Source organism: Mobula birostris, chromosome 16 (assembly GCF_030028105.1).
Source record: "Mobula birostris isolate sMobBir1 chromosome 16, sMobBir1.hap1, whole genome shotgun sequence".
NCBI lineage: Eukaryota > Metazoa > Chordata > Chondrichthyes > Myliobatiformes > Myliobatidae > Mobula > Mobula birostris.
In genome coordinates this window covers 6,652,431-6,664,787 of record NC_092385.1, presented here as the reverse complement: position 1 = coordinate 6,664,787, position 12,357 = coordinate 6,652,431, and the positions used below count along the sequence as shown (strand labels likewise).

Sequence of the window (12,357 nt, the reverse complement as noted above, 5' to 3'; positions counted from 1 at the left end):
ACTGACAGTAAGTGCTCGTGCCGCCCGATTACATCCACGTGACCAATTACCCTCCTGACCGTACACCCTTGGACTGCGGGAGGAAAACGGGAACACCCGGAGAAACCCAGGCAATCACGGGGGTGGGAACACATACAGACTCCTCAGACAGCGGAGGATTTGAACCGGGTTGCTGGCACTGTAACATATTACGCTACCATGCCACTCCACGTTAATTCCTATTTGCTGCACTGAGGTCTGAGCTCTCGTATGTCTGAGAGAGAGAAGGAAATCTGAATCCGAATCTGCCCTACCCCCTCTTCATCTGGCTTCCCTTTACGTCACGTTTTTTTGCTCGTTTCTTGCCATTTATGCAATTTGTTGTTTTTTTTTGCGTCTGTCGATGGTTGGATAATTTTCTTTGAACGGGTTCCATGATTCTTTTTTCGTGGCTATCTGGGGGAAGATGAATCTCAGAGTTGTATATTGCATACACACTTTGAATCTGGAATTATGGAGGGTCTTAGGTCTTGCTTGCATTCAGTGGGGAGGGGGAAGGGAGCCCACGTATTAATGGGGTGAATGTACAAACAGATAGCAACGGGAATCGAACCCAGGTTGCTAGCACTGTAATAGCGTTGTGCTAATCACCATGTTGCTCTGCTGCCTCTTTTCCCCAGCTTCACGCACGCGCCGGCCCCCCATTTAATGCTGTTCCATTCCTTGCACGGTTGCTTCTGGATATCCTTCTGATCTGTGATGGATTACTCAGCGCCAATTAAAGCGTGGAACGAGGTTAACATTGTCGAGGATGACAGCGGAAAGCGAACAGGTGCTCTGCATTGTCTGCCAGCTTTTGACCGGGTCTCTTTACCCACCCCCCCTTCTCGCTGCTGTTACCGGGCAGGAGTTGCGGGAGTCTTAGGTCCCACACCGCCAAGTTCGGGAAGAGTTGTTACCTTGCAGCCATTGGGCTCCTGGACCAGCTTCACTCGCCTCAGCGCTGAACTGACTCTGCAGCCTGTGGACCCTGTAGTTAATATTCTGTGGTAAATTTACTTTTTATCATTTTCACGATTTGTTCTTTTTTCCTCACACTTTGGGTGTTTGACAGTGTTTGTTTGTGTGGGTTCTATTGCATTTCTTTGTTTTGTGCCTGCCTGCAAGAATGACGAACCTCAAGGTTGTGTACTGTATACCTACGTTGACAATGTACTTTGACCCAACATGTTGACAATTCCTTCTCCTCCCACACGGGAGCTTCTCGACCTGCCAAGTTCCCCCTCTTGCTCCCGATTGCAGCAACCACAATCTGTTGAGTCTCACATTTAACACCATCAGCAGGCTTCCCGCGTTTACAAGAGAAACTCCGTAGTCATCAGTGACGACAGAGTGCCCGCTACTACTCTACAGCACCACCAAAACTTCATTCCACAAACACACAGCCACAAAACGTGAAGGGAAAAAAAAGAGAACACCAGAAGGTCAAACTGCATTAAGACCTAATTGATAGATGTTTGTGGCTTTTGCGTGACATACACATCAAGCTAACAAGAGGGCCTTCACTAGTGGATCTGTCATTAACTCACAAGCATGGCCAAAATGCCTGTGTGCTGGTGGAAGCGAGTCAAGTGTTCTTCAAATGATTTATTGTCAGAGTGCTAACGGTATACTTAATAAAGGAAATCACTGAGCGTTGGGTTCAGCTCCTGACAGATTCACTGGAAGCAGACTGAAGGAAAAAAAAGTGAACTTTTTATTGTATATATATTTAAATACACAATCAAAGGGCAGCAGAACGCTTTACAGTACAGACGACCCGGGTTCAATTCCCGCCGCTGTCTGTAAAGGGTATGTACGTTCTCCCTGTGACCACGTGGGTTTCCTCCGGATGCTCTGGTTTCTGCCCACAGTCCAAAGACGTACCGGTGGGTAGGTTAATTGGTCACTGTGAACTGTCCCGTGACTAGGCTCGGGTTAAATCAGAGGTTACGGGACAGCACGGCTCAAAGGGCCGGAAGGGCCTGTTCTCAATTTTGTATTCCAATAAATAAACTCTCGCCTCACCACACTCCCTCCTTGGTTCCCAACACTCCTTCCCAAGCTTGGGAATTCCCTCCCTCTCCCTTCTTTGCAAGACAAGTTACTGAACCGTGCCCATGGTCTGCTCTTTATCAAATTACGGTATTGCTTTGCACTGTTGTAACTATATGTTATAATTACAGTATGTGGTTTTTGTCAGTCTTAGCCTTGGTCTGTCTTGTGTTTCTGTGATATCATACTGGAGGAACATAGTATCATTTTTTACTGCATGCATTTCTAAATGACAATAAATGAGGACTGAGTGTCCTTATAATCTAATCTAACTGCAACCTGCTTTCCAACAATGCATCATATTTATTCTTGCTTGTCCCCATCCCCCCTCCCTCCCCACCCCACCCCACCCCGTGGTGTGGGCCTTGTGAGGCACCCTCAGACTGTCAATTAGGTAAAGGCCATGCACAAACACAGGTTATGTGGTTTAACTGTTTCTAACAATAAGACCAAAGGGCAATACTAGATAATCAGAATGAAAGGTAGGCATCTCACAGTCACAGGCTGAAGAAGTATCTTCTCTACACACTATTCCCCACTCTGGCCTTTTGCCTCCCCCACCTTTTTATTCTAGCGTCTCCCCCCTTCCTTTCCAGTCCTGAAGAAGGGTCTCGGCCCGAACACAGACTGTCTATTCATTTCCATAGATGCTGCCTGAGCTGCTGAGTTCCTCCAGCATTTTGTGTGTCTTGCTTTGGACTTCTAGCATCTGCAGAATTTCTTGTGCATACGATGTGTGCTGCTGGCTTTGTAGCCAAGTTTGCAGATGACGCAGACATGTGGGGGGGCGGGGTGCAGTAGTGCTGAGGAAGCAGGGAGTCTGCAGCTGGACTTGGACAGATTAGGAGAATTGGCAAAGAAGTGGCAGATGGAATGTAGTGTAGGGAATTGTGTGGTCATGCACTTTGGTAGAAGGAATAAAGGCATAGACTAGTTTTAAACGGGGAGCAAATTCAGAAATCAGAGATGCAAAGGGACTTGGGAGTCCTCATGTCGGATTAAATTAAAGTTAAATTGACTGGATGAGCCAAGTTGCCTAATTCTGCTCCCACGTTTTATGGACTTTCGGCCAGTAGTTTTTGAGGCCATTTTTTTAATCGATGTGCAACAGAGAGCACACTGACATACAGAATGACAGAGTTGTTGTCTTGCTGCAGCAAGACAGATCACAAAGCGGGTGATCAGGATGGCCCAGCACGTCACTGGGACTCGACTCCCGGACCTGGAGACAATATACAACTCTTGATGTTCGTAGCATCGTTAAGGACTCATCCCATCCCGGATACTGTCTGTTCAATCTCCTGCTACCTGGTAGGAGATACAGAATCATCTCAGTAAGACTAAAGAACAGCTTCTTCTCGAGGGATGTTGTGCAGCTGAATAATGCTACACCCGGGCTTGCCAATGGCCTCTGAATCTGATGGGCTATCGAAATCACTTGTGCTTGTAAATATTGAAATTTTTAAAAAATTAACCAGTACCACATGCATTGTCAATATCTGTTTTGCTCAGACTGGAGGAGCACCACAATCTCATTGTCCCGAGCAATGGCAATAAAGTTCAATTCCATTCTATACGTCAGCCTCACTGGCTTGATAATTGTCACATGCACTGAGGTAAAGCGAAATGCTTTGTGCACATGCCATTGAGACTGATTATCCCAAACACACGTACAGAGGTAGGACAAAGGGGTGAGAAAAGGAACTGTTTCTGATTTGTTGAGTGTGGGTCTTCGGGCCCTTTACCTCCACCCCGATGGTATTAACAAGAGAGCATGTCTCAGATGGTGAGAGCCCCTAACCATGTATCGCTTCTCCTCTATCAGGAAAGGTGCTGGGTATTAATTCCATAAATTTTTAAATGGACTTGGAAATTGAGAAAATTAAAAAAGAGTTATGAACTGACTTGCTATTGCCCAGTTCACATATAACAATTCTCAATAATGTGCGATTCTGGCCTTGAAGTTATAGGGCAGAGCCCTACCACTTTCTGCTGATCTATTACTTACTTATTACTTTTTCTTGCATCTGCACCATTCGACTTCTTTTGCACGTTGGTTATTTGTCAGTCTTTGCAGAACATAAACATGGAAGAGTACAGCACAGGAACAGGCCATCGGCCCACAATGCTGTGCTGACCCAGCTAAAAAGCAAATCAGAAACACCCAAACACCAATCCCTCCTACCTAGCCCATGTCCATATCTCTCCATCTTTCTTAGATTCATGTGACGATTCAAACTTCTCTTAAGAGCCCCTAATGTATTTGCCTCAACTGCCATTTGTGTGTAGTTTTTCCACTGATGCTACTGTGAGTGTTTGCAAGAAAATGAATCTCAGGGTTGTATATGGTGACATATTATCAAAGTACTAGATATATTTATTTTCAACGAACTTTGATCTAGATGTCAGCCCTTACCTGCCTAAACATCCCAACATCTGGACATTCAAAAAAAAAGGTGACAGGTAATTGGTTTATTTTGTCACATGTACTGGGATACAGTGAAAAGCTATTTACATGAAAACATTATGTCATCAAGTGAGGAAATATTGTCAGTGTGCTGCTGATTACGGATTCCACAATCAACTGCTCACAGACGACATCTCCTAATATGGTAATACAAGCGTTCCAAGTAAATTGTCACTATCAGAGAACAACTCAACTCAACCATCAACCACATTTTCCAAATTTGTTTCGGTGAAAAACTTTTGTCTGCATTCCAACCAGACAAATCATTTCATACACACGTTCAAGGTAGTTCATTATGTGCCGTGTCACTACGACGTGGGCGATCATGGTCTTTCCACGACCATGATTGTTCTTGGCAAATTTTTCTACAGAAGTGGTTTGCCATTGCCTTCTCCTGGGCGGTGTCTTTACAAGACGGGTGACCCCAGCTGTTATCAATGCTCTTCAGAGATTGTCTGCCTGCCGTAACAGGAATTGTGATGTGCACCAGTTGCTCTTAGGACCATCCACCATCTCTTCCCATGGCTTCACTTGGCCCTGATGGCGGGGGTGGGAGGTGAAGGGGGAAGGGAGGGCTGTCTAAGCAGGTGACCTGTAGGCTAGCAGAGGGAAGGAACACCTCACACCTCCTTTGGTGGAGACGTGTCTCCAACCTGCCATCCACATCAAGGTCATACAGAAGTGTCTATGGACTCACTTCCGTTCTGAGTGCTGCGGCTTGCTTTTATCGTTTGCACACTTTGTGTTTTCATTCTCTCTCTCTCTCTGCACAACGGATGTTTGACAGTCTTTTTTTAGTGAGTTTCCTGTTTTGTGGCTCCCTGTAAGGAGACAAATCCCAAGGTTATATCATTTTTAACAGAATGCAGAACATAATGTTACAATTTACAGAGAAGGTACCATACAGATAGAGTACAAGGTGCAAGAGCCACACAAAGGTAGATTGGGAGATCACAAGTTTTACTTTAACATATAGGAAGCCTCAAACTTCAAAGTAAATTTATTATCAAAGTACACATATGTCATCATACCCTACCCTGAGATTGATTTCCTTGCAGGCATTCACAGTAAATACAAGAAACACAATAGAACCAGAGGAAGACCACACCGAACAGGATGGACTTAAGCAGGACAGATGAGCAAGAATTTATGACAGAGATTTTAAGACGTCATGACATTCTTCTCCCAGATCACAGAACAAGAGGGGAGTTGATAGAGGTATACAAAATGATGAGGGGTATCGATAAGATGAATGCAGGCAGACCTTTTCCCCCTCAGTTTGGGTGAGACTAGAACTAGATGTTACAGATTTAGCATGAAAAGTGTAATATTTACGAGGAGCTTCGACACTCAGAGGGTGGTGCGAGTGCCAGGGGAAGTGATGGATGGAGTTTTAAATACTTGCAAGCGTTATTTATAAAGTTTGTCTTGAAACCAGAGAAACTACTAAGTAAAGCAAGAGACTGGGCATGGGCCCAGGCACCAGATCCAGACAGGACACACCACACCTACATGCAGACACCGTAATATCCTCATGACATGCCAGTAGTTTCAGAAACCAGTTAAACCACCAGTCACATGAACACTCCGGCTACAAGGACAGATCAAAGACCGGGTACCCTCACGATCCACAGCCTTCACACCACTCATAAGGCACTGGTGCCTGTACAGTCTACATCCATCACCCAGGACAGCCAAAGAGAAGGTATAGGAGCCTGCAGGAACAGCTTCCTCCCCGCCGCCATCAAATTTTTGAACCCATGTACACTACCTCACGATCTTTTTCTTTATTTTTGCTCTTTTTTGTACTACTTATTTAATCTACAGGCTTTTTATGATTGTAAGTTTTATTTATTCGATTATTGAGATACGGCGCAGAATAGCCACACATCAACACACCCTGCCCCTCCCCCCCATTTAACCCCAGTCTATCGACGGGATAATTTACAATGACCAATTAACCTACTAAAAAGTACCTCCTCGGTCTGTGGGAGGAAAACGGATGGGGGGGAAGAGAGAGGGGGTAAGAGAGGGGGGAGGAGGGGGGAGGAGGGGGGAGGAGGGGGGAGGAGGGGGGAGGAGGGGGGAGGAGGGGGGAGGAGGGGGGAGGAGGGGGGAGGAGGGGGAGAGGGAGAACAGCCACACATTTCACTAGGAGTACATACAGACTCCTCCTTATGACATTGGAATTGATCTCCAAGCCATCCTCATGGACCCCCCCACGACCCAGGTCATGCTCTCTTCTTGCTGCTGCTGTCACCAAGAAGGTGGTACCAGAGCCCCAGGACTCACACCACCAGGTTCAAGAACAGTTACTGCCCCTCGACCATCAGGCCCTTGAACCGGTGGGGATAACTTCACTCGCCCCATCACTGAACTGATTCTACAACCTACAGACTCACTTTCAAGATCTCCTCATCGCGACTTCTCGAATTCTATTGCCTATTTATTACTATTTCTTTCTTTTTGTGCCTGCACAGTTTGTTATCTTTTGCACAGTGGTTGGACGCCCAGTTAGTGCGGTCCTTCATTGATCCTATTATAGTTACTGTAGTTACTGCGAATGCCTGCAAGAAAATGAATATATATATATATATATATATATATATATATATACACACACACATACATACATACACACACACACTTTGATGATAAATCTGATGAACCCATGAACACTGCCTCACTTTTTTAATACATATTATTTCTGTTTTTGCACGATTTTTAATCTACTCAATATACATATACTGTTATTAATATATTTATTTGTTTTTCCATTCTATATTATGTATTGCATTGAACTGCTGCTGCTAAGCTAACAAATTTCATGACACACGCCTGTGATGATAAACCTGATTCTTATTCTGGATTTACCTTCAACTCCAATGCCCTGAGCTGTAATAGCGTCACGCCAACCTGCTGCCACAAAGCAACAAACTTCGTGACATTTGCCAGTGATACCAACCCGATGCTGATCTCCCATCAACTCTTGAGAAGCTCGACACCAAAGCTCTCACAAAGCAGCCCACTTGACTGACACCCCACTGCCAACCTAAGCTAGTCATTCCCTCCAACATCACACACAGATTACCAGTCAATCACTTTCCTTTCCCTCCACGTGCATTATCAGTGACAGGGCTTGTTAGGGTGGGTGGGTGGGTAGGGAGATGGTGCTGAGGAAGGCAAATGCCATGTTAGCGTTCATTTCAAGAGAACTAGAATATAAAATCAAGGACATAATGTTGAAGCACTATAACTTATTTATTTAGCCGATATATTGCAGAGTAGGTCCTTCTGGTCTTTGCGCCAAGCCATCCACAGCAACCCCTGACAACCACGATTTAACACTAGCCTTTTTTTTTTAAGGCATCCGTTAGTCTTGCGAGACCATGGATCTGCGTCTGGAAAGTCTTCACACTCCAGGGCGCAGGCCTGGGCAAGGTTGTATCGAAGACCAGCAGTTGGCCATGCTGCAAGTCTCCCCTCTCCACGACACCGATGTTGTCCAGGGGAAGAGCATGAGGACCCATACAGCTTGGCACCAGTGTCGTCACAAAGCAATGTGTGGTTAAGTGCCTTGCTCAAGGACACAACACGCTGCCTTGGCTGGGGCTCGAACTCGCAACCTTCAGGTCGCTAGTCCAATGCCTTAACCACTTGGCCACATGCCCACACAACACTAGCCTAATCGAGGGACAAATTACAATGACTGATTAACCTACCTGCACTTTGGAGTGTGGGAGGAAACCAGAGCCCCTCGAGGAAACCCACACATTCCCAGAGAGTGAACAGACTGCTGACGGAACAGCTGTGGAATTGAACTCTGAACTCTGCAACACAACCGTGGCCCAATCTCTGCTCTCTTCTTGCACTACCTTTAAAAACAATTTATAGTTCTCATTGCAACTTCTAATATATTTTACGTATTGCACTGTACTACAGCCACAAAGCAATAAATTTCGCAACATATGTCAGCAATACAAAACCTGAAGCTGATTAATGCTGACCTCGCATACTGATATCCAGATGGCAAAAATTAATTTTTTTTTGGGAAACTGAAATAGGTGCTGTTCAGATGCACAAGTATATACCTCCCCACCTTGGAGAGAGAATGAGCAAGCCGCTATTGATTTACTATTGAAACCTGTAATACAATCTAAACTGGGTTAAATTAGGTCATAGAGGAAGTAAACGGAATCATATTGCAAACTGCTCCGAATGGGAAAGGCTTTGTGATACAAACAGACCATGTTGATCTTTGTCCCTATCCATCTACAAATGACCACACTGACTGGGTCAGCAACGGGTGATTGGGGTGGTGGGGCGCGGTCTTAGGATGGACAATCGACCAGAGTGTCCATCACATCTCTCGATTAATATGGATCAGAAAGTGACACTTGGGGTGAGGATTCAAAGATTCCACGAACTTTTATTATCAATGTATCAGCCATGATGAAATTGTGCAGCAGGCTCGATGGGCCAAATGGCCTAATTCTGCTCATGTTTCTACAACCCGTAGGTTTGTTTTCCCCACAGTCAGTCATGGAACAGAGAAAACCATAGAACCTGTTCAAACAACAAACATCAAACCACACACCCCACCCCCACGCCAAAAGAAAGCAGTGGTCAGGGTAACGCTCGTACAGTGACAGCAACCCAGGTTCAATTCCCTCTGCTTTCTGTAAGGAGTTTGTATGTTTCTTCCCACGTTCCCAAGGCGTATGGGTTAGTAGGGCAATGGGTCACACGGATGTAATTAGACAGTGGGGGCTCACTGGATCCGCACTTCACCTCGAAAATAAAACAGACTTTCAGCTCCTCAAACACCCTTAATCCCAGGGTAGAAATGTCAAATACAAGGGACACTCATTTAAGATGGGATAGAAACATAGAAGACAGGTGCAGGAGTAGGCCATTCGGTATGATCATGGCTGATCATCCAACTCAGAACCCTGTACCTGCCTTCTCTCCATACCCCCTGATCCCTTTAGCCACAAGGGCCATATCTAACTCCCCCTTAAATATAGCCAATGAACTGGCCTCAACTGTTTCCTGTGGCAGAGAATTCCACAGATTCACCACTCTCTGTGTGAAGAAGTTTTTCCTAATCTCGGTCCTAAAAGGCTTCCCCTTTATCCTCAAATTGCGACCCCTCGTTCTGGACTTCCCCAACATCGGAAACAATCTTCCTGCATCTAGCCTGTCCAATCCCTTTAGAATTTTATACATTTCAATAAGATCCCCCCTCAATCTTCTAAATTCCAGCGAGTATAAGCCTAGTCAATCCAGTCTTTCTTCATGTGAAAGTCCTGCCATCCCAGGAATCAATCTGGTGAATCTTCTTTGTACTCCCTCTATGGCAAGAATGTCTTTCCTCAGATTAGGGGACCAAAACTGCACACAATACTCCAGGTGTGGTCTCACCAAGGCCTTATACAACTGCAGTAGTACCTCCCTGCTCCTGTACTCGAATCCTCTCGCTATGAATGCCAGCATACCATTCGCCTTTTTCACCGCCTGTTGTACCTGCATGCCCACTTTCAATGACTGGTGTATAATGACACCCAGGTCTCGTTGCACCTCCCCTTTTCCTAATCGGCCACCATTCAGATAATAATCTGTTTTCCTGTTCTTGCCACCAAAGTGGATAACCTCACATTTATCCACATTAAATTGCATCTGCTCTGAATTTGCCCACTCACCTAACCTATCCAAGTCACCCTGCATTCTCTTAACATCCTCCTCATAGCTAACACTGCCGCCCAGCTTCGTGTCATCCGCAAACTTGGAGGTGCTGCATTTAATTCCCTCATCTAAGTCCTTAATATATATTGTAAACAACTGGGGTCCCAGCACTGAGCCTTGCGGTACCCTACTAGTCACAGGATGGGGGAGAGAGAATCAGAGTCAAGTTTATAACACGACCTACGTCGTGAAATGTACCGTTTTGCACCAGCACTGCATACTACAAAGTACAATAGTGTATGAAAATTGTAATTCATATATAAAAAATATACAAGCAGTGCAAAAGAGATTTTGGGAATTGTTTGGTCATGAACCTTGGTCGAAGAAATGAAAATATTAAAAAAACCTGAGGCGCAAGGGGACTTGGGAGTCCTTGTGCAGGATCCCCTGAAGGTTAATTTGCAGGTTGAATCAGTGGTGAGGAAGGCAAATGGCAGAGAAGAAGAAGCAACCGGAAATGCGTAGAGGAAATGCGATGATGGCAAGTGAACCAATCACAGTTGCTGCGGTCTGCGTCGCCACACTGCGTAGTTACATTTTGGGAGAGGTGCGCGTTAGGCTACAGCGTAGGTTCGGTGTAGAGTACAGCGTAGGGTACGCGGCTACGCCGTACCTACAGCGTACATTTGACACAGAAGTATAAATTGGGCTTTAGAAAAGATGTGCTGAAACTGGAAAGGGGTCAAAGGGGATTCACAAAAATGATTCCAGGATTGAATGGCTTGTCATGTGAAGAGCATTTGATGGTTCTAGGCCTTCTTCATTGGAATTCAGAAGAATAAGGGCTGACCTCATTGAGTCCATTCTCACGTACCGATGCGAGACGTGGACACTCACCAAGACAATGCGAAAGCCCTCTAGATGGTTGCTATACACGAACGCTCCAGATGGCTCTTGATGTGAGTTGGCAACAGCACATGACGAACGTTGAGCTCCATAACAACCTACCGATGCTCTCCACTAAAATCAAGGCGAGAAGACTGCAACTAGCGGGGCACTGTCTACGCCACCCCAAGACTATGGTCAACACGCTCCTAGAAGACAGAGGCGCGGCTAATGTAGATGAACTGAACACACTGATGAGGGAGAGGGAGAAGTGGAGAGTCTGTCATCGTGCCCGACGCCAGCCCCCTAGGCCTGAGTCGACGTAGTAGTAGTCATTGAAACCTATCAAATGGTGAAAGGCCTTGATAGAGTGGATGTGGAGAGGATGTTTCCTGTTGTGGGAGAGTCTAAGACCAGAGGAATCATCCTCATACCTTCCCCTCTCTGACATCACAGCTGGAAGAGGAAGGGGAAATGTTTTAAAGAGAAAGGTCTGGATGCCAACTAGGAATGCAAGCAGAGAGTCTGACATGAAAGCATGACCTCTGGCCCAACCTCGTCCACGAAACAGGCTCAAAAATTCAGATTTATTTATCGCAGTTATTTCGAAACATACGGTAAAATGTGTCATTTGAGCTAACAACCAACACACCCAAAGATATGGGAGGCACAATAGTGGTTAGCACAACACTTTTACCTCGAAAGGCATAACAGTTGGCAGGTTAATCGGCCGTTGTAAAGTGTCCCCTGATCAGGCGAGGGTTAAATCAGGGGATCACTGGGCGGCGAGGCTCAAAGGGCTGGAAGGGCCTCTTCCACGCCTGCGTCTCAATAAATAAGTAAATAAACGTGCTGGGGGCAGCCTGCAGGTGTCCCCACACATTCTGGCACCAACAAAGCATGCCCATCACGTTCCACAGAACACAACAGCCAGCATCAACCACAAAACAAGCCTCTTTCCCACTCCCCCACCCACCACCACCCCTGAGGCCTCCAAACCCAGGACAGGCTTCAAGCCTCCAGCCTCCAATCAGATTCATAAAAAAAAGCAAGGTTTTATTCTGTCGATGCCATTATCATTGAGAAGCCAACCATCAGTGTGGGATAGCGCGACGTTTCACTATATATCAGACATTGCACATCTGTCAGTTGTGGCCAAGGTAATTCCAGTCCATAAAACCATCAGACATAGCAGAATTTGGCCCATTAAATCAGATCTGCCATTCCATCATGACTGATTTATTTTC

The 12,357-nt window shown here is 45.7% G+C and overlaps 1 protein-coding gene across 9 annotated transcripts in view; it reads right to left on the bottom strand.

Annotated features, from left to right (window-relative positions):
* The window catches only part of LOC140210964 (plexin-A1-like), a 464,700-nt gene that overhangs the window by 403,143 nt on the left and 49,200 nt on the right, over window positions 1–12,357 (bottom strand). Inside the window, exons 1-2 of one of the 9 annotated variants that reach the window (XM_072280259.1) lie at window positions 8,263–8,349; window positions 5,238–5,361 (exon numbers count right to left, since the gene is read on the bottom strand). The exons of 6 other annotated variants lie outside the window; for them this stretch is intronic. The gene's annotated coding sequence lies outside the window, so the exon portion shown is untranslated. Of the gene's footprint in view, window positions 1–5,237; window positions 5,362–8,262; window positions 8,368–12,357 lie in introns of those variants that run through there. 2 more of the 9 variants (XM_072280258.1, XM_072280260.1) reach the window with 2 other exon arrangements.